Source organism: Pleurodeles waltl, chromosome 9, assembly GCF_031143425.1.
Source record: "Pleurodeles waltl isolate 20211129_DDA chromosome 9, aPleWal1.hap1.20221129, whole genome shotgun sequence".
In the NCBI taxonomy this organism is placed as follows: domain Eukaryota; kingdom Metazoa; phylum Chordata; class Amphibia; order Caudata; family Salamandridae; genus Pleurodeles; species Pleurodeles waltl.
Window position 1 is genome coordinate 774,513,179 of NC_090448.1, and position 22,142 is coordinate 774,535,320.

At 42.4% G+C, this 22,142-nt stretch overlaps 2 protein-coding genes across 4 annotated transcripts in view; one reads left to right on the forward strand and one right to left on the reverse strand.

Moving 5' to 3' along the window:
- MRPL11 (mitochondrial ribosomal protein L11) overlaps positions 1 to 22,142 on the reverse strand; it is a 656,778-nt gene that overhangs the window by 519,227 nt on the left and 115,409 nt on the right. The window lies entirely within an intron of this gene.
- Positions 1 to 22,142, forward strand: part of LOC138259953 (transmembrane protein 121-like) — a 60,465-nt gene that overhangs the window by 36,125 nt on the left and 2,198 nt on the right. The gene's annotated exons all lie outside the window — the stretch shown is intronic.

Below are 22,142 nucleotides of genomic sequence, written 5' to 3' on the forward strand. Positions count from 1 at the left end.
ATCTACTGCGACTGATGCCACGAACAGATGTACACTGGGTAAGTGACATTTTCAGTTCGATGGCATCTGTCGCTGTAGATACGCATGTTCTGCAATAGACTAGTAAGCAGTTATTTCCCCAAAAGCGGTGGATCAGCCTGTAGGAGTGGAAGTAGTCTGAAATAATGTCCTTAATACAGCTTGACCTACTGTGGCTTGTTGTGCGGATAACACGTCTACACAGTAGTGCTTGGTGAATGTGTGAGGCGTAGACCATGTGGCTGCCTTACATATTTCTTGCATTGGGATGTTTCCTAGAAAGGCCATGGTAGCACCTTTCTTTCTGGTTGAGTGTGCCCTTGGTGTAATGGGCAGCTGTCGTTTAGCTTTAAGGTAGCAGATTTGGATGCATTTAACTATCCATCTGGCTATACCTTGTTTTGAAATTGGGTTTCCTGCATGAGGTTTTTGAAATGCAATAAAGAGTTGTTTAGTCTTTCTGATGTTCTTTGTTCTGTCGATGTAATACATTAATGCTCTTTTGACATCTAATGTATGTAGTGCCCTTTCAGCTACGGTATCTGGCTGTGGAAAGAACACCGGAAGTTCCACTGTTTGATTTAGATGGAACGGTGAAATAACCTTTGGCAAAAATTTAGGATTGGTCCTTAGGACGACTTTATTTTTGTGTAGTTGTATAAAAGGTTCCTGTATAGTAAACGCCTGAATCTCGCTTACTCTTCTCAGGGAAGTAATGGCGATGAGAAATGCCACCTTCCAGGTTAGGAACTGTATGTCGCAGGAGTGCATGGGTTCAAAAGGTGGACCCATAAGTCTAGTTAGGACAACATTTAGGTTCCATGAAGGAACAGGTAGTGTTCTTGGTGGTATAATTCTCCTAAGGCCCTCCATGAATGCTTTAATGACTGGTATTTTATATAGGGAAGTTGAATAGGTAGTCTGCAGGTATGCAGATATTGCTGCAAGGTGAATCTTAATGGAAGAGAAAGCTAGGTTAGATTTTTGTAAGTGAAGCAAGTAACCCACTACATGTTCTGGAGTTGTGTGTAATGGTTGTATTTGATTAATATGGCAGTAGCAAACAAACCTCTTCCATTTACTTGCATAGCAGTGCCTGGTGGATGGCCTTCTTGCTTGTTTTATGACTTCCATACATTCTTGGGTAAGTTGTAAGTGCCCGAATTCTAGGATTTCAGGAGCCAGATTGCTAGATTCAGCGATGCTGGATCTGGGTGTCTGATCTTTTGGTTGTGCTGTGTCAACAGATCTGGCCTGTTGGGCAATTTGATGCAGGGTACCACTGATAGGTCTAGCAGCGTTGTGTACCAGGGTTGCCTTGCCCAAGTTGGTGCTATCAATATGAGTTTGAGTTTGCTTTGACTGAGTTTGTTTACCAGGTAAGGAAGGAGAGGGAGAGGAGGAAAAGCGTAAGCAAATATCCCTGACCAGTTCATCCATAGGGCATTGCCTTGGGATTGCTTGTGTGGGTATCTGGATGCGAAGTTTTGGCATTTTGCGTTCTCCCTTGTCGCAAACAAGTCTATCTGAGGTGTTCCCCAGAGTTTGAAATAAGTGTTCAGTATTTGGGGGTGAATTTCCCATTCGTGGACCTGTTGGTGATCTCGAGAGAGATTGTCTGCGAGTTGATTTTGTATCCCTGGTATAAACTGTGCAATTAGGCGAATTTGGTTGTGAATTGCCCAATGCCAAATTTTTTGTGCTAATAGGCTTAACTGCGTGGAGTGCGTCCCTCCCTGCTTGTTTAGATAATACATTGTTGTCATGTTGTCTGTTTTGACGAGAATGTATTTGTGAACTATTATTGGTTGGAAAGCTTTTAGTGCTTGAAAAACTGCAAGAAGTTCTAGGTGATTGATATGCAGTTTTGTTTGATGTACGTTCCATTGTCCTTGTATGCTGTATTGATCGAGGTGTGCTCCCCACCCTGTCATGGAAGCATCTGTTGTTATTACGTATTGTGGCACTGGGTCTTGGAAAGGCCGCCCCTTGTTTAAATTTATGTTGTTCCACCACAGAAGCGAGAGGTAAGTTTGGCGGTCTATTAACACCAGATATAGAAGGTGACCCTGTGCTTGAGACCACTGTGATGCTAGGCATTGTTGTAAGGGCCTCATGTGCAGTCTTGCGTTTGGGACAATGGCTATGCATGATGACATCATGCCTAGGAGTTGTAATACCATCTTTGCTTGTATCTTTTGTGTTGGATACATGCGTTGTATGATGGTGTTGAAATTTTGAATTCTTTGTGGACTTGGAGTGGCTACTCCTTTTGATGTGTCTATTATGGCTCCCAGGTATTGTTGTACCTTGCGTGGCCGAATTTTGGATTTTGTGAAATTGACGGTGAACCCTAGTTTGAAGAGGGTTTGTATGATATGATTTGTGTGATTTGAGCACTCTATTAACGAATGGGCCTTGATTAGCCAGTCGTCTAGATATGGGAACACATGTATTTGCTGCCTTCTGATGTGTGCAGCGACTACCGCTAGACATTTGGTAAAGACTCTTGGTGCGGTTGTTAATCCGAAAGGCAGTACCTTGAATTGGTAATGTATTCCTTTGAATACAAACCTTAGGTATTTCCTGTGCGATGGGTGAATTGGTATATGGAAATAAGCATCCTTGAGGTCTAAAGTTGCCATGTAGTCGTGCAGCTTTAGCAATGGCAATACTTCTTGTAGTGTGACCATGTGGAAGTGGTCTGATTTGATGAAAGTGTTGACTACTCTGAGGTCTAGGATTGGTCTCAGTGTTTTGTCCTTCTTTGGTATCAGAAAGTACAGTGAGTAAACTCCTGTGTTTATTTGTGTGTTTGGCACTAATTCGATTGCATTCTTTTGCAATAGTACCTGCACTTCTATCTCTAGGAGATTGGAATGGTGTGTTGTTAAATTTTGTGCTTTTGGTGGTATGTTTGGAGGGAACTGTAGAAATTCTATGCAGTAACCATGTTGGATAATTGCTAGAACCCAAGTGTCTGTAGTGATTTTCTCCCATGCTCTGTAATAATGACCTATTCGTCCCCCCACTGGTGTTGTGTGGAGGGGGTGAGTGACATGTGAGTCACTGTTTAGTAGTAGGGGTTTTGGGGCTTTGGAATCTTCCTCTATTTCTAGGGAATTGCCCTCCTCTATATTGTCCCCGAAAACCTCCTCTATACTGTCCTTGGTAACTGGACGGTGTGGCTTGTGAGGTGCTGGCTTGTGTGCTTTGACCCCGAAACCCCCCTCGAAAGGGCGTTTTACGGAATGAGCTGTAATTCCCTCTGCTCTGCGGGGAGTAGAGTGCGCCCATGGCTTTGGCAGTGTCCGTATCTTTTTTGAGTTTCTCAATCGCTGTGTCCACTTCTGGACCGAACAGTTCTTTTTCATTAAAAGGCATATTGAGAACTGCTTGTTGAATCTCTGGTTTAAATCCAGACGTTCGGAGCCATGCATGCCTTCTGATAGTTACAGATGTATTAATTGTCCGTGCAGCTGTATCTGCAGCGTCCATGGAGGAGCGGATCTGGTTGTTGGAGATGGCTTGTCCCTCCTCAACCACTTGTTTTGCCCTATTTTGGAAGTCTTTGGGCAGATGTTCGATGAGATGTTGCATCTCGTCCCAGTGGGCTCTGTCATAGCGCGCAAGTAGTGCCTGGGAGTTCGCGATGCGCCACTGGTTTGCAGCTTGTGCTGCGACTCTCTTACCAGCTGCATCAAACTTGCGGCTTTCTTTATCTGGGGGTGGTGCATCTCCAGATGTGTGAGAGTTGGCCCTTTTCCTAGCTGCTCCTACAACAACAGAGTCTGGTGGCAGCTGTGTTGTGATGAAAGCTGGGTCCGTAGGAGGCGCCTTGTACTTTTTTTCCACCCTTGGTGTGATTGCCCTACTTTTGACCGGGTCCTTAAATATGTCTTTTGCGTGCCGGAGCATACCAGGGAGCATAGGCAGGCTTTGGTAGGAGCTGTGGGTGGAGGAGAGTGTGTTGAACAAGAAATCATCCTCGACCTGTTCTGAGTGGAGGCTTACGTTGTGAAATTGTGCTGCTCTAGCCACCACCTGAGAGTACGCGGTGCTGTCTTCTGGTGGAGATGGTTTTGTAGGGTATGCCTCTGGGCTGTTATCTGACACTGGGGCGTCGTATAGGTCCCATGCGTCCTGGTCTTGGTCACCCTGGCTCATGGTGGTGTGAGCTGGGGAGTGTGATGGCGTTTGTGCTGGTGAAACGTTAATCACGGGCGGAGGAGAGGGTGGTGGTGTAACTCTTTTCACCACTTTTGGTTGTGGTGCTTGTTCCGTCTGGAACTCCAACCTTCTCTTTCTCCTAATGGGGGGAAGGGTGCTTATTTTTCCTGTCCCCTGCTGAATGAAAATACGTTTTTGCGTATGGTCCGCATCAGTTGCTTGTAGCTCTTCCTCAAACCTATGCTTCTGCATTTGGGAGGTTAGCGAGTGCTCTTCTGTATAAGAGCCTGAAGCTGGGTCGCTTGCAGTTTGTTTCGGCATCGAAACTTTGTCTGCGTGTTTTTTCGGCTCCGAGGTGACTTTTTTCCTTTTCGGGGCCGAAACCTCTCGGCGTCGATCTGTTTCGGTGCCGCTGTCTCGGCGTCGAGCCGTGTCCACACCGGCATCTCGGTGTCGAGGCTTGTCTCCAGCACTTTCTCGGTCCCGAGAAGGCTGCGTGCCGGTGTCTCGACCGGAGTCGGACGATCTCGGCACCGTTTGGGCCTTTTTCGGTGCCGACGGTCGGTCACCGATTTTATGGGTTGAGCCATGGCCTGGTGGCAGTGGCGTCCCCTGGGCCTTGTAAATGTTTCTTTGTGTGGTTTTCGACGTCTTACTCACGGTTTGTGTATCGTCGAATCCTTCGGAGTCTGAGTCTTGGATCGAGAAGGTACCTTCCTCTTCCTGTTCCTCGAACTCCCGTCGGGCTGTCGGTGCGGACGCCATTTGAAGTCTTCTGGCTCGACGGTCTCGGAGTGTTTTTCGGGACCGGAACGCACGACAGGCCTCGCAGGTGTCTTCGCTGTGCTCAGGTGACAGGCACAGGTTGCAGACCAAGTGTTGGTCTGTGTAGGGGTATTTATTGTGGCATTTGGGGCAGAAACGGAACGGGGTCCGTTCCATCGGCGTTCTTCAGCACGCGGTCGGGCCGACCAGGCCCCGACGGAGGATCGAAAAACTACCCCGAAGGGCACCGGAGCTCTTCGATCTTCGATGCGGTGTTGAATCTAAGTATGCCGATCCCGAACGCAACAATACCGACGAAAATCTTCCGAAATTAACTATTTTTTCTGTTCCGAAACTCGGAGCGACAGGAACACGTCCGAACCCGATGGCGGAAAAAAAACAATCGAGGATGGAGTCGACGCCCATGCGCAATGGAGACAAAAGGAGGAGTCACTCGGTCCTGTGACTCGAAAGACTTCTTCGAAGAAAAACAACTTGTAACACTCCGGCCCAACACCAGATGGCGAGCTATTGCAGAACATGCGTATCTACAGCGACAGATGCCATCGAACATAATGTTTTGATCAATATATTTATGCCATGGCAGTGAAATGAAATGTGACCTAATAACACGTTGAGTCGCACTTTCCACTGAAAAGGCATTTTTTGAATTTCCAAGAATTTTAACCCCATGGATGGACCTGCACACAATTTGGCAGCCTCTTAGGACAGTCAGTAAGCGTCCAGAATCCAAATTCCAACAAGTTTAGTGCAAGTTGCAAAGAGGTGAAGGGGGAATGTCAGCAAGCATGTTTTAAAAATCTTGTATTTTCTCACTTGCGCATTCAGCCAAAAAAGCTGAATATTTTACACCAAAACTGTCAAGAAACTAAACATCTAATCACAAAGAGTGCTTATGTCGTGTGTAATTCCCTACGATCGTTTTTTGGGATATAAGCATTTAAAAATGTGCCAGGTGGAATTGAAAAGGTTAACAGTTATATATCGCTGCAGTTTAAAGAAATGATTCAGTGATAAGTGACTCCTGTCACATTTGAATTTTCTGGCAAATGTGACTGGCTAGAGAAGGGGGTTCGTAGAACTTTTTTGCCATCTTGAAAACTGCAAAACTATTCCAAAATTGCAAATTTCGAGCAATGGAAACAAATATTCCACAGCAGTTGGCGGACATCATGAGAGGTATCTGACCGCACGTGAGTGCTGGGTGTCTGGGTGGGAATCCAGAGGTGTGGAAAACTCAAGTATATCAATATGCAGTTACAGGAGCCACCATTTAAACAAGAGGATTTGACCACCACTTTGTGAAAAAATTGTGACCAAGATAACGTTTGCAAGTTTCTAATGGGTTTGTAGAGAAAGAAAAAAAAAAAAGTGTCTGAAAAGGTAGGCAGAGAACTGGTGAGAGGCAGAGAAAAATGACACAGGGTAAGTGCTATAGATCATTGGCAGCTGGGGTTGGACAACCATAATAAGCTGAGGGCAGAGCCTGGACATAGGCAAGGCCCTGTGGCTAACCACTGCTGTGCACAGCCATATGCAGAGGTATAAGTGCAACTACAGTGGGTTGGGTGTAAGGCCTAACCATGTTAGGCCCTGCTGCCAATCCCTGTGGTGCACGGCCTAAGGTGTTCATCACGTGCAGCAAGTTGGGCACCAGGCCTGGCAGTAGACCAGTTCTGGTGACCAACCTGCAGTGCATATGGCCAAAAGCTGTGGACAGCGGGCCAGGAACAAACTGATTTATAAAAAAAATAAAAAGTTTGACTGTTTTTTAGAGAGTATTTGAGCTATGGTCTGGCTAAAACATGCAAGACCACTGAAATTTAGTATGCAATGTGCACACCATAACTCCCATCACCTGCCATGCACAAAACACCGATTTGTAAATGGCACTGGGAAAAAGTAGGTATGGTCAGGTCAGAGGTTCCATGCCTATAACCCACCCCTGCCTGTGCACAGCTGAAAGTCATGTGTAGCAGTGGTAGACAGCCAATTAGTATACTGGGCACGTAGCCTGGCCCTTAGGCCAGGCTTTGCAGGTAACCTCCACTGCATATGTGGCCGGGTATGCCATTACAGAATACGGATGTAGTACATCATCATAAAACCCAGTAAGTAAATTAAAAAACATAGCCAATGTAAAGTTAGGTTTGGTTATAACCAGAGCCACAGGCATTATGAGATTGTGCGGCCATTGCAATTTTTGCATAGTTACAGATTTGCCACATAATCCATCATATGTTGCATAATCTGCAGATTTATTAGGAAAAACATTTATTTATAGCTCATACTGTTCAAAAGTTACTAAAAGTGCTGCTGCCCGTGTTGCAGCATAGTGAAAGGCCCTTTGCAAAACTGGACTGGTCACCTTTTTGGCGCTTATTGCTATAATAATATTACAAAGTGTGCCACATAATTTGGCCCTCTCATGACGTGTAATTCCAGTGGCCATGGTTATAACACATTAACACACATTTAAAAAAAAACCTCTGAAAATCATTTAAAATAACACAATTACATTCAGCTGTACCTGCCACAAATCTCAAGGGGAGGAGTGGGTGAGTGCGAGGTGTAAGAAAATAATAATAAAAAAAAAAGTTCCTTCATGTACGACTCCGGGCACCTCGCACACCACACCTCTTCTGGTGTTCTGGTGTCCCAGCATTCACTGGGACATCAGCATAGACTCCCCAGTAACCCTGGCGCTGCTCCCGTGCTAAACTGACTGGGAGTCTGTGCAATTTCTCCAACCAGACTGTGTACACAGCTAGATTGGAGAAACCTAAGTGTGCATGTGTGTTTGGCTGGCCTGAGATGGCCGGCCAAACATTTGCACTTAAAGTGCAGAGACTCCTCTCCCTCTCCCTCTCCCCTCTCCCCCCTGCTGTGGCCTGCCCTGCACTTGCTGATGGCTGAGCCAGTAACGATAATTAAATGTTGTTTAATTTGACAGCTTCTGGCTCTTAACCGGGGGGGGCGACTCTTTGTCTTTGCAAATGAGCCGTCCCTGATTAAAACTAAGCAATGGTTGTCAAACAAACCTAACAAGCATTGGCAGTACCACTATGTGTTGCTTAAACAAAGTATCTCTTCAGTCACAGGTGGGTTTAGGAACTCAAATAGAAGTTATACATACACTATGCCATGTCCACCACCTCATTACTGAATACGCCCACTTGTCCACCCACAAACAACACACACAAACTCAACAAGCATATATGCAAGATAAATTACAAAACGTAGAAAAAAGAAAACATACTGCCATCTAAAGATGGGGGCATATGCGCGCAATAAAAAATAAAATCATGCATAGCAACAAATGTTCATCTAGCAATAGTACTGCATACAATGTGTTATTATTTTAAAGTTCCAGTATGACAGTCACATTTAGAAGTGGTGTGTTAGCCATCCTGGATCAATAAAACAACGTAACACTATGCACAATATCAAGCTAAGATGGCTTGTCAGTTTACAACACACTTGGCAGACATTTTGGAATGGTATTGTGCCTAATGAATCATTGCTGCACCAATCCAAGTTGGCCAACATAATTCTTCTAAATGTGAGGTACATCTTTGAATGGTAAAACAACGATTCACCATGGACACAGCGTGGCTGCTCAGCTCAGAAGCAATGACTGCATGTGGTGCAACAAGCAACCTGCTAGCTCTGTCCCAGGAGCTGCTGGATGGTTTAAAAATACAAAATAAAAAAAGGAGGAAGAAAGAAATTACGTGGACCTCTACAAGAGAAGAAATGTAATACTAAAGGAGTGGCCCCATATTGTAGCAAAATACCCATTTACAGTCTTTAACACCGTCCAATGACAATCCACCCTGAAAGGCCTACAGCTTTTACATATCCTTTAATAAATACACCAGGCCTACAGCCTTTCTAGCAACCTTTCATAACATTCAGATAAGACTTATGGCCCCGACATAACTTTTTCCAAACAACTAATCACACCTATAGCTTTTAAAGCAGTTTCACGTTGTTAGGCCTGCTTCATTGATAAACTTTCCAGCAAAGGGCCCCTCAGGAGTACAGTCGAAGTTATAACCAATTGCAAAATTACAGTTGGAAAAACAATATACAACTCCTCTAAAAAGGGGATAACAAGGACTTTAACAGTGAAAACAATCCACCCTTAAAGACTATTAGCTTTAACAAAAGCTTCTCACAATAAATAAGTCAGACCTATTGCCTTTGTTACATTTCAGAAGAAGCAGATCAGATCTATGGCTTCGGTCATTACTTCCCTAAAAACCAGCGACGCCTACAGCCTTTGTTACTGACTTGTGCCATAACTTACTAAGGCCTTGTGTATGAAGTGTAATAATTCCCACAAGGTAATCATTAGGCATACAATCATAAAATTAACAAGCATTTGCAATGCAATACGTCGCGCATATTTCAAACAAATTAATTGTCATCTTTTGACAACAGCGCCTACAAGCAAAAACAAACAAATAAAAACATGAGTGGAAACTGAGAAAAGGCGACTTAAAACAAAATAAAGTTAGCTTTGAAAAAGAAAACTTTGTGATTTTGTTTGTCCTGCTGGGCACGTTTTTGCCAGTCGCTTGCCTTCTGTTTGCAGGGCACTGGAAGTTAGAACAAAATAGTACCTCAATTACGTAGGGAGTAGCGGACAGGCACTAATTAAGTGGAAATCAATTAGTGCTTCATCCCTGCTCCACACAGAGGAATGGAAATGATGCCAGACATGCCTTGACAAATGACGAGGCTGTAAGGAAGAGTGCCATGCAAACCAACAAATGGTGAGCATCAGGCGGGCTCCAAGCCCTTTAGTGAATACAACAGCGTCTCACATACAAGACGCATGCACAAGCGCATGTACTCTGTCTCGACCCTAAAAATTTATACAATATTACAGTTTGCAAAACATTATACAACACATCTTAAGAGTGCTAGCAAGGGTTATCAAAGTGAAAATCTTCTACCTCCAGGGGTTGTCTACAGTAATCTGCCAGTTTCAATGTGACAAAATACCTGTCTACAGGCTGTATTATAGCATAATGACAGCCCATTCATGATGGCTTACTGGCTTTAGAATATGTGTTACACAATAAATAAGTCAGGCCCACTGTCTTTGGCATCCTTTTTTATAATAACCAGATCAGACCTTCGGAACCTGAAGTACCATTTTCCAGTGAAGCATTCAGGAGCAATAGCCGTTATCAATGGCTTGTCACCATAACCAATTAGGGCCTACTGTATTACACACAGGCTTTCGATCAAGACAACTTTGCAGCATTCAGTCATAAACTTACAAATATGGAATAAAGTGCAGTTCACAAAACAGTATAAAACTGTTAGAGGATCAATACGGATTATCAAAGTGAAAATATTCAACCCCATCGATTGTCAGAAGGGGTGACCCACACCAAAGTCTATGCCTGCTACGGTAACCTGTGACATCCCGTGTGTAAAAAGAAACTGGATAAATATTTGGGGTGGATAACTACCCACTTAAAAGAATAATCACAACCCTTGATGGGGTGATTCCAAAAAGTCAATAAATTAACCTGAGCTTATTATGGGACAGAGCAGACCGGCTTAATTTAGGGCAATATGCAACATTTTTATGCAGTATCAAAAAAGTAATAAAGTCGAAATAAAAGCAATTAAGGGGCATATGTACAAAAGTATTTTTCTGAAGACGGAAATGGCCAGATTTGAATAATCGGGCCGTTACTGCTGCAAAAATGCTTTACCCATATGTACGTAGCACAAATTGGGATTTAGTAACATGTTCAGTAATTGGAAGGGGTGTGTTTAGGGCATCCATTCCAAATACAAAATTGCAGTGCCAAGCATGAATGTTTTGCGACTAAATTATGGTTGCAAAATGACACCTCAAGGGTGGTAGTAGCCATTTACAAATGGGAAAGAGTCCGCACATGAACCCTTTCCCTTTGTGAATGTTGATACAAATATTTAAGAGCAGGCAGTGGTGCAAGGGACCAATGCCTACTCTTCAAAAATGACACTAACTTTTAATTTTATTTCTTGAAATGCGTCATGTTTTCCCTTAAGGAAAACATGCTTCATTAAAAAAGAAAAAAGAAAAAAAAAAAAAAAAAAAGGACTGCCACCATCCCTGTGATGGCAACAATTCCTAAAGGGTCGCAATTGGTGACCTACCTCATTAGTATTAATGAGGTAGGTCTATTGCGCCCCCATTAGAAATTGCTAGTACTAGCGTGTACGTTTTTGTACATTAAGAATTGCGATTTCCTAATTGCGATTTGCAAAGAATAGCAATCAGGAACTTGTAAATCCCTAAATTTGGTACATATGGTCAAAAAATCCCAAACACAATTAGAGTAACAGAGTAAAAGTTAATAAACAAAGGGACACAGAAATTATAAAAATCCAATACGATGAACCAGTGATATGAATGATTATTTTTTTTTTTTTAAGTATGAATGCCAAAAAAGCATAAAGTGTTAATAATAGTCGATGGTGGTGGTAGGAAGGGACCAAACGGCAATTTGAGGATGGTTGCAATAGAAAGCTGGTCGGCTAAACCTACTAGGTTCATCTTAGTCACACAATTTTCCTTCTGACTAGTTCTTAAATCCAAATCCACCAAAGGAATACATTTCTAAGCCCCCCTCCCTCCCAGGACCTCAGGGGAGGTACTTAGAGATACACAGAGTGTTGGGCAGAGGCCAACAGCAGTCCAAATTTAGGTCCATTTGCCAGTGGTCAGCTGGGCAGTTGATGGAAAGGCCTCTTGTAGCATGTTGTATCCCTGTAACTTGAGGAGTTCAGCCTTATGACCACTGGAGTCCACTTTTTTGTCCTAGGTACAAAAGAGATGAGGTTGTTCCTTAGGGCTCCTCTCAGGTCACAGACCGTGGGTCCAGTCTCCTGCTGTTCTTCCGCAAGTCCAGAAGTGTTCTGAAGTGAGTACCTGGATGTGCTACATTTATGCTTCATATAGCCCCGTAGGCAGGATTGACTTGTTGCTACACCCTAACCAATGTGAGGTAAAGTTCCAGGGGTGAACCATATACCCACATTTTTGGTATTTTCAAAATGGCGAATGTTTCCTGCCACACTGAATATAGGCTCTGAGGGCTGGGGGTATGTGCGTGGAGCGTACTATGGTGTTTCTAGCATCCTCATTATCAAACACTAAAGTCCAGCTAGGATTACCCACAATACATCCAGAGAGAAGTCTGATGGTACAAAACAGGGTTCATCAGCAACCAGTCAATGGATGCACAAGAACTATTTTGCCATTCTGGTATGCCACCAGTGATATATGTAAAACCAAGACTGACATCTGGTGAGACAATGCATGGTTCTTCAGCACCCAGACAATGGCTACACAAGATCTGTCTTGGCATCCTGTCCTCTGCCTTTCGAATGCAGCCCTAAAGTGATGTATGTCAACCCAGCACACCTATTAAGAGTGACTTGACACTCAATCAGGATTTGACACTAACGTCAAAGAGGGTGCCCACAGCCCTCACCCTTAATATTCTGTGAGGTTCAGAGGAGTCACCCCTGCCCATTCAGATCAGCCAACTGATTGCTCCTGGGAGGCATATCACATGTTTTTCATACCTATTCAAATGGTAATACCTGGCAGGAAGAAGCCTGTGAGCAAATTCAAATAAGCCCCCAGAAAAAGCAGCCAGGGAAAAGGTAACTTTCTAAAACATACTTTTCCTTAATGTTTATTAAAAATCTGACTTCACCACTCAGTTGTATTTTTAAAATCTATTAAAATAGTTTTTGATTTTTTTTCTAGCTAGTCCCACTCCCAAAATAGAGTATCGGGATTTTAATCTGTACTCTGGATTTTTACAAAGACAGCTAGGCCTGCTACTGTGAAAAATAACTTTTGGGTGCTAGTCACTGTGAGGATATGTTAACATTCAATTTATACATGTCCTATTTTTAAATATCATGCATTCTGCCTTGTGTAGTAAAAGGCGTACCTAGGGCTGACTTACTATTATACAAGAGGGAGGTTTTTAGTGTTTATTTTGACAGGTCAAATTGAAGTTTTACACCGCAACAGTCAGGCTAGACTGGATGACCTGAAGCCATGATTTAAATGGCACTGTAGTGGATGGCACAATAGGCGCTGGAACATTTAACTTGCAGGCCTGCGGTACACTTTGTACCATATACTAGGGACTTATAGGTATCTTAAATATAACAATTACGAATATGCCTTGTTTTAAAGGGGAGTATAGGCACTTTCCTACTGGTTAGCAGAGGTTAAGTGGAGAAAGTTCTACAGCCAGCAAAAACATAGGGTGAAGCAAAAGGCAAAAATCAGGGGTGGCCATGCAGAAAAGGTGGATTTCCTACAAATACACATCTACAGCAATGTGTAAAAGCCATCTATCCTTAAAGATCAACTGTACAGAGTATAAGTTTCTCGAAAGCAATCAGGGATAGAGTCATAAAATTACAAATCTGCACAAAATTACAATTAGAAAAACAATCTAAAGTCCTTGTGGCGAAGGCATAATACAGATCCTCACCAGGCAAATCTTCTACTCAGGACCTTACAGAGTGTGTAACAAACAATAAAACTGCTGCCTATTATGTTAATCTGCGAGAATCAATGTACCATAATGCCGTTCTATAGGATTTAACCACGGTGTGGAATTTCTATAGCCCAACACCCAGGACATATTGCTTGGGGCCAAGGAAAGCAGTTTTTCATGTTTATTTTGTCCTTGGGACAAGTATGCCCAACCCCGTGCAGCACAAACCTTTTGGCTGCAGGTTTACAGTACATTTTGAATCAGGGAAGGGTACTGTGTGTGTGTGTCCATATGGTACTGCTGTTCAAACTTGTATTTATAGTTCATTAATGCAAAGCCTATATTTTTAGGCTATGCGTTCTAAGGAAATCATTTAAGCTCGGACTGCACTACTGACAGTGGTTCCAGTATAAAAATGTGTACACACATTTGCAAAGTTTAACAATATGATGCTATGTAGAATGCTCTGTTTCGGTGCAAATGTTTAGAGAAGCTGGTAATCAAGACTGATGATTTGTTGCTTTTAAAGTCAAATGTTCTAAAAAAAAATTCAACTGGGGAAAAAAAAGTTTTGCTCAACTACAGTGACATTTTTGGTACTACTTATTTCAAGCATCATTTAGTAAAACGTGTTGATGTGTGCTAGGATTTGCAATAAATATTCATAATGTAAAAATCAGTGTCACAAGTTTCAACAAGTTTATGGGAAGCATGAAAATAAACACGCACCGGCAAAGCAAACAGGTCGACATCAGTGGTCAGCCTTTTGTTTTGTCAATGCGAGTCTTGTTTGTTTTGACATGGTTTTTGTAAAACTTTATTTTTGTGCGATCTCTCAGACCATAACAATCATTACAAACATTGGCAAAAAGCAAAAAAAACTTTTTGGTTTAAAAAGCAGACATTTCCACCATAGGTCGTGGTACTGAATAAAATTACTTTGTGTGCTGATATGCTTCTTGTGAAAGAGCAGAATGAGTTCACTCACAGTGGGGCCCGCCGATAGATAGGATTTTAATACAAATTAAAAGTCTTGGTTAACACCAGATCTAACAATGGGCCCATATCTTAAAGCAAATCACAAAAATGCATCCATAGTATATGTCCTTGCATTAGTGAAGATTTACGCCTTTCATGAATTCACAGAAGTTTGCAAGGAAATTGTACTCCTAGAAAATATTTATGAACTGCATTTTAGCATGAGGTAAAAATAGATGTGTAGATTTGTTCACACAAAAATCTGTTGAGTATTTACAAGTTCACTTTCCCGTCAACCATGTGTTCCCCCAAACCTGGAAGAAGGTTTACTCCTGCCCTTGTCAGGAGTAAATTTCCAACCTCTCTCACTATTGGAAAGGATTAAAGAAGAGCTTGTGAAAACCCTAAAAACATGCAGGTTAGGTTTGCACAGACTCAAAAGGACATTAAAAACCCTGAAACTATTGCTTTCCACTACCTTCAGGGCCAGTATGTAGATTTACCGAAAGGTGGCTATATAGTGGAATTGCTAGTCTACAAACTTTGCTATGGTCTGACCCTTACATAATCAGAGGGGCTATTATCAGAGCTCTTATATAATGAAATTGCTGCCATAATTTGCTGCCGCACTACATGGCACTATAAGGGCCACTGGATTTTGTTTTTACAGGACAAGTAGATTTATGAAGCAATCTGTCCCACGGACAAGTAGATATTTTATTAAATTCCACACCCCTGATTTAACACGGTGTAACAATCAATTGTTAAAGGTCTATTGACATTAACATCTGCTGTTCACAACAATCAAGACAGGCATACTAATTTTGTCATACATTTTCATAATAGACAGATATGACATTTGGCACTCGACCATGAACCAATAAAGAGAATAGTCCTTATGTGCTTGTTCTCATCACCATTTCATGCCCAGTGTGTGGAGCGCAACCTTCCCGCAAATAAATAAATCAGGCATAGCCATAAAATTGCAATTATGACGAAACATACAGGTGGCAATGCAAAATGTAACCCTTTTCCAAGATATCCTAAAAAGTATGATCTCTGTGGAAACCTTCTAATCTTCTACCCTGTAGGTTTGCCTAGTGAGTAAACAATATAAAAACCCTTGTCTATTACAGTAACCTGTGAGAATGTATCAAATGAAATACCCATCACCAGGTTTTAACCCAGTGAAATAACAATCTTCTCTTAAATACCTATTGGTTTCAATATGTTTTCAACAATTAATGTGTCAGGCCTACTGTCTTTATTGTACCTTTCAGGGGCGGCTCCTTCGCTATGGCAGAGGAGCGTTTGTCTCACCCCGCCAGCAGCAGCAAAACTTTTACAAGAAAACAATAATAAACTATGTTTATTATCGTTTTCTTGTCAAAGGGGTGGGGCCATGGGCGAGGACAGAGAGGGAGGGTGGAGTGCACAGCACCCCCGCTCAGTGTGCATGTTTGTTTGGCCGGCTGTCTCAAGCACTAGGCTCTAGACAGCAGGCAGAGACTTCCACTCTGCCTTGGAGCGCCCTGGCTGGGTGTTCCGTCCAATCCTAATGCTGCTTTCATGCTGCCAGCAGCATGAAAGCAGCGTTAGGACTGGACAAAGGGCAGGCTGGAAGCCTCTGCCTGTAGTGGAGAAGCAGACAAAAGGTATGTTTAAAAAAATCTATATATATATTTTTTTTTTCCCACTTCGGTCCCCCCAACCCCACCCCCCCCTCCCCCACACACAACAGCTAAATTTTAGTGGTCTTCCAGTTTTGTCTTTTAACTAGAACATCCTTGTAACTGTGCCTGATGGTACAAACATATAATACATAAAGGGTAACTAGATAATATGTTATATTATTGCCGCTAGGGGTTTTGATGGCATCATACTCAATGTAGCTTAAGGCCAAGTGTTTTGTACATATTGCCAGAACCCCAAAATAGCAATATGGGACCATTTTACACACTCTTCATTGTGTACTTTTATAGTACATGTTTGAAAAAGCTGCTTTCATCTAATTGCATCCAACATTGGACACAGATTGGAATCACAATGCGTATTTATGCTTTGTTTACATTTCATGAGCACCTTTTTAACCCTAAGAGAGGAAAATGGTTAGGATCAGTGGATTTGTGCAATTCAGTAGCTGCAGATTTTAATACATAAATATAGATTCACTGCAACTGTTACATAATATGCATATGTCCCAAAAACAACATGGTATGGGTCAAATTCCTATGTATAATACTGTCAGAGAAGTGTCATAGAACAGACCTGTTTTGACACAATTTATTTCTCCGTGGTGAATATTGTAGAGCACTGCAGAGTGGTTTGGCGGCTTTACATCTCTCTCTCCCTCTTTCACTCACTCTCTCTCTCTCGTACTCAAAGTACCGCCCAGGGGCCGCATGTAGCCACCCGGTCCACTGCAGCACTAGGCTACTGTTTACTCTACTCAGCTCTAACGTTAGAAATTATGTTAAATAAACAGGGAAGCAATTATTTAAGGTTATTTGAAGTTAATGAAATGAAATACCTAGGGTGTCCTGCAACACTTCACTTTAGAAACTGCTTCATATTTCATTTTTAAATAAATCTTTGCAGCAAGTGTGTAAAGTATGACAGTCTGTTCAAAATTCAAAAAATTTATTTTATTAACATTCAGAACGGTTTTACCTTAACACACAAGAATGTATCAGTGCAGTGAGAAGTATTATTTTTAAAGCGATATTTTTTAAACATGAATTTAGAAACATTCATTCAACCCCTGAGCCCGACCCCAACCTCCCACCCTGACAAAGCCAATAGTGAACTAACAGGCAAGTGAGGTATATGCCCTCTCTGGGTGACCCGGGTTCCATTATACATGAACCACATTATAATTTGTTATATCAAACACAGAAGGTTTTATACCAAGCACTTTTTGAAGGCACGTATTTTTGAGGTCCTCATATGTGATAATGCGAAAAAAAAAGAGGGAAAGTGAAATAAAACAATTGCCTAGGATCACACAATTTAGTTAAGTGGATAAGCCGGGATTAATCCCTAGTTTTTGGTTCACATTGTACAATTCAGACAATAGATATATTTGTTTTGTTTCCCCTACACCCACCTTACCGCCAATTCCCCCTCTCATGACCCCCACCCTGTTGGCATCAGTGCGGCCCTCGGTCACATCACAGACCAACAGTTGTGGCCCCTGGGAACATGTTTTTGAGTACCCATGCTCAAGGCCATTCATGCCCTCCTTCCTTTCATACTCTCCTGCGGTAGATTGTCCCTCGCCCTTTCAGTTTCCACTCTTAAAAATGTCCAATTTCCTGCTCCCACCTCTACAGCTCAATTTCTAATCGCTTTTCCTCCCTCACACAGCCGGTTTCATTCAATCTGCGGCCCTATATCTCTGAGGGTTCTCTGTGTGTTACTTCCCCACAAAGCTCTTTAATGGCTTGCTATATTTGGTCACCTTCTCACATAGCCTCTCTCCATTGCATTCTTCACAACCAACTTTCTCCACAATCCCTCAGTCTTCCCAACACCAGTCCTCTCATTCTTAAAATTCTATCTTCTTTCCTTTGATCTTCCTTATTCCTTCTCCTTAGCTCGTTATACCCCACCTTGCACCCCTGTAGTCTTCATCCTTTTGCGCCAAGGGCCTGGTGGCATTAGTGCATTTTTCAAATGAATTGAATTTACCCTACCCAAACTAAAATTCCTGGTGACTATTTCACAGTAAATAAATTACACTATGAAGGAAAACAAGTTGAAAAAACGTATTCCTTTACAATTATGGGTGCTTTGTCTGTTCGGCTTGAATATCACATTTCATTTTTACTGTTAAAACATGTCACGCAAAAGGAGCGCGGTTGTGACCCAAGCTACATCCCAAACATCACAAACAATCCCCCCAAACTGGGTAGAGCATCATAATTTCGTCAGGCAAAAAATATAGCAAAAAGAGGTTAGAAGGTATGGTACCCTTACCCCACTAACGTAATGTACTGAGGTAAAATAAAAACTAAACCTAGCTAAAACAAAAAACATTTAAAATACGTGAAAACATTGTTCAGAGATACAAACTTGACACATGGAACCACCTATTCTTTCACCTTTACTCTTTTCCTCTTCTGCTTGTCATGCTTCTTGCCTAGTCCATACTAAATTTTTCAATTACTGCCTTTCCTTCTTTCCCCAATAGTTTCTCTACTAATCCTTAACAAGCATGCTTTTCTGTTAGTTTTCCAAATGATCTCCTTTTTCCCGGCGTTTTCCTGTTCTACCCACTTCCTCTCCACCTTTTGTTTTGCCCCTTATCTAGGTCTCTGTCCTCACATCTTCACATATTCTCTCACCTGATCCCCTCACACTTTTAATCTCACTTCAGCTTCCCTCGTCTTCTCAAGTACCTCTGTTAAAAACATAACCTCTCTCCAAATTTGTCATCATCTCCTGCTCATCTATTTTCCAGTATACCATCCAAAACGACTCACGTGCTGCTTTTTCACTCACCTCACATTCCCGACTACCTCTCCTTTTACTGTTCATACCTCTTCCCACACCAAATCTCCAGCAATGAAAAACACAAAATAGCACAGTCCTTCTGGGAAATAAATAACAGTTCGTGCTTTAGAGGCCAAAGCCACTTGGAGCTCTCCTAATAAACAAGCACTTTGCTGTTCAAGGCTTTTCAGAAGTGCGATCACTTCCAAGTTATGTTGTGCTGGGGAAAAAGAAGTGTGGAACTCTAAGCAAACAGAGCAAGGCAAAACACCAAACGTTTAGCGAGAGCAGTGCCAGTGCCAAGGCATAGATCTGGTCTGGCCTAAGAACCAAAGCACGAGCTGAGCAATTGAAACACCAGTCATGTCTGCTAGACACATTTCCCTTTCCTATTCTGCATTTAATTAAAACTACAAGCCCACTGTAAGTAGTAGAAAAGATGTACATTTCATATTTTATCCCTGCTCATGCAATTTTATAGCACCTACATTATTCATAACAACGCTTGAGTTTTTTAAATTTATTTTACTGATCTGCATAATGGAGAGGGAGAGAGGACGAAGCCCTGGATCATTTCTGGCTCCAAGAGCAGAGGCAGAGCCACACCTTTCGCTTGCTTTGGCTCACCCACCTGTTTTATAGGCACATGAAAGTCCGAGACTAGACTCTAAAACTAGGCTATTTGTACAACACGCTACGTAAGATACAACATTCTATCAACATCTCCTTTTACCAAACATCACCACAAAGCAACACATCACTGAACACTGCAGAGCCACTAAACTCACCTCATCAAACATGGAAGCACATGACAACTCACCCAGTAGGCACCGAACCCACAGTACACACCTCACAGGAAACAAATTCAGCTCCACATGGGATCACACCAAACAATAACCTACCATAAAAGGTCTTAACATCAGACACTTACCCAAAAAATAATATCCATGTGAACACAATCCACAATCTATAGTACATCAAGCCACAAAGAAACCACACTGCAGTTCAGCACACACATACCAAATCAGAACCATGTCCACATCTCATGAGTAATTCCTGTCCTGCCCTCAACACCATACCATTTAACAGATTACATCACACCGAATCTAAAGAGCATACATCTTGTAGCACACCCTTGTCACAATATATCACTCCTAGGCAATTAAAGACTAGCCCCCAAAATTGATCCTTCTCACCATAAAAGGCTACTTGCAGACTGACTAAAATCCAAGTTAGAACATCTTCCTCCAGAGAATCCTTAGATCTAAGCTACCTTCATCTGAATCCCATGCGGTACACTTTCATTTAGAACCTGGCCATTAGCTTGGGATTGGGAACTTAATTTAGAGAAGCGATCACTTGGATTCATTTTTGGCCACCAGGGAGAGAGCTTTTCCCCAAGTGCATACCTCTTGATACACAATGCTCACTGTTCACTTCAACTCTCTAGATATCTTTTAGTTGTTACATTTCTGCATGCCCACTATGCCTCAGAGTGCTCTGAAGTATCCATAGGGTGGCATGTTACTGCTATATGTCATCCTAACACAAAAACACATTCAACATCAGACTACCATCATCTCAAAATCCCAAAGGGAAAACCATACGTACTTCACACTGCTACCAACACAACTTCAATGAACAGAACAGAATCACCTTGGTTATATCAAAAGTTCATATCATCCTAGACCTTGCTCCTGCAGTCTGTTTGATTACGATATGTGACTACAGCTATTAAAGATGGTTCATATGGCACAAACTTGCCAAGCATGAAAGAGAAAGGGCCAGGACAGATACAATCCACAGTAACGAGAAGCCATAACATAGGAAGTCTCCAAGAGCAGGGACCAATGAACAAATGGGCTCCAGCTTGTAGCAGACTCAAGGAGGAAGAGATATGCATGGTAGGGAGATATGGGAATTGGGAAGGAAGCAGTGCCTATAGTTAACATGGGCAAAACAATCTAACACAAGAACAAAGACTGTGGAAAAACGAGCATTAGCAAAGCCAATATCTCATGTCCTTAGGACTTATTGGCTTTGCCAGAAGTTTTTAGTGATGCTGTACAGCATCGGCAATGTTGTGCAGTATGGCTAAAGGAATTTTAAAAAACACCTTTGACGAGCACAGCGTTGGACACCCATGAATGCGCCCACAAAATGACACAGGCCCTTTTTCTTCCTTTTTATATACCGACCTGTGTTGGAACATGTAAAAACAGTTTTTTTGGAAGCAAGTTGACGGGCAAACATTACAGAGGATGAGGTGAAGCACCATGGCAGGCACGGGTGGGAGGAAGGCAACATAAAGGGGCAGGCGAACAAAAGCAAACGGTCAAGAGCGAGTGAAACGTGGTGGGTGAGGTGATAAAAGCAAATAAGTGAGAGAGGCAGCAATATGGAGCTGGGGTAGATTCACACATGTTAGAAAGCAACACATGGGAGAAGCACAGGCCACAAGCGTAAACAAAAGGGCCTGGGAGAAGCACATGGCTAGTGAAGCAAGAGCAGCAAAGTGCTGCAGAAGGGGGAAGAGAAGTAGAGAGATACACACAGGGGGTAGCTGAAAAACACCTCCATTCTAGTGGAGAGTCTAACCAAAAAGAAAAAAGTAGGGCCTGAAAAGTGAGCAGCAGTAGGACACAATTAACGTGACCATCCTCCATGAAGGGAAAAACACAAGAAAAATAAATAAAGCCCACACAAGCTAAAGAATAAGAAAGACTTAAACAAATGAGAGTGGCAATAAAGCAATTCAATGGGCAGGGGCTCTAAGCCCACTGTAAGCTGACAATAGATTGCGCTGTCTGGTAGGCGAGACCTAATGAACTACAGCCCACTGAATCAGGATACATGTCAAAGATCAGGTTCCTGTTCAAAGAATGGAAAAGGTCGTCACAACTGCTTTGGTCCACCAGTCCCTATAAGTGAGAAAAAGCACATATGTGCAAAATACAAACTTTCTTCAAACTTTCCCCTTGACACCCCTCTGTACCGATCCAACTATGATGTGAATAAGACTTCTTCCATCCACATCTAAGGACCCACAAAAGAAGCATTAGCTACTCAAAATTTTCACTGTTTGGTGAATAGCCAATCTAGGGACTAACAGACGCTGGGGGGGGGGGGGGTCCCCTCTTTATGTTTTAAGGACTT